The sequence below is a fragment of the Octodon degus genome, unplaced genomic scaffold, assembly GCF_000260255.1.
Source record: "Octodon degus isolate 3935 unplaced genomic scaffold, OctDeg1.0 scaffold00387, whole genome shotgun sequence".
Lineage (NCBI taxonomy): Eukaryota > Metazoa > Chordata > Mammalia > Rodentia > Octodontidae > Octodon > Octodon degus.
The window spans coordinates 559,445-560,557 of NW_004524963.1; positions in this window are offsets into that span (position 1 = coordinate 559,445).

The window sequence follows — 1,113 nt, forward strand, 5'->3', positions numbered from 1 at the left end:
CCCCAAAAGCCTCATGTAAATCATGGGCTGGTAGCTGCTTGAGGTGCAGCACGTGGCTCGAGGTGTGTGGCCAGAGGACCAGGGCAGGGCTGGAGGGGCAGGGCCAGAGAGGCACGAACCATTAAACTAACAGCATGCACCTCCCTATCCAACGCCCTAGGCCTGGGGCTCTGTCTCTTGAGGTGTGGAGAGGGTCATCCTGGACATGGCAATGTCCCAGCCTTGCCTCCAGTGTCTTGAAATCTCCAGTAACTGTGAGCAAAATAAACCTTTCTTTGCTTCATTTTGAGTGTCAGGTATTTTTCCCAGCAACTAGAGAAGAGTAACTAAGAAACTGAGTGAGATTTCAGGGATCTTGAGGCACCAGGACCCCTGGCTGGGACACAGCCTCAAAATTTCACTGCTTCATGAACCTCAGTCTCAGGAGCCCTGAGGACCAGAACTTCATGTCTGGACCCTGGGTCCTCAGCCAGTGACTGAGGAAAAATGCATGTCCAGGAGAACCTGTGTCCATTGCCCTTTGTTCAAGATCAACCAAGAGGGCACAGCGTTTGGTTATTTATTTACAAGCTGTGAATCATGTTTCTTGCCAGTTCTGAGCTCTTGGACCTCAGGCAAACTTCATTCCTAAATCACTTCAACCCATGTTCTGAATTCACAGAATTTACTACTGGGGAGGTAAGAGGAAAATCTCCAACAGGGAAAGGGCTCCTATGGATCCTCCTGAACTTGCATCATGCTGGTGACATAAAAGTTTGTGGACCCAAATGAAAGTTCTGGTCCTTCAGTAATTCACACATTATGTTCTTTTTCCTTGACTCCCAGGAGTAATGGAGACCCTCAGCGATCACAAACCTAATCAAACTCCAAATCTGGTGAGCAAGAGCATTCTCAATTATGAAATTGGATAAACATGGTGAAGTCTTCATTAGGGAACCAGGTACCTCCAGTTTGCATTCAGCAATCCTGGGTGATTTTGATCTCTTCTGACCTCTTTTTCATAAATTCCTAGCTTCAAAGCCCAGCTCACGTGGTGGACAATTTCATCTAATTTACCTTTGTGATCTGGTCCTGTGGTCTGAAGGATTCCACGATTACAGGCTTCATTCAGCC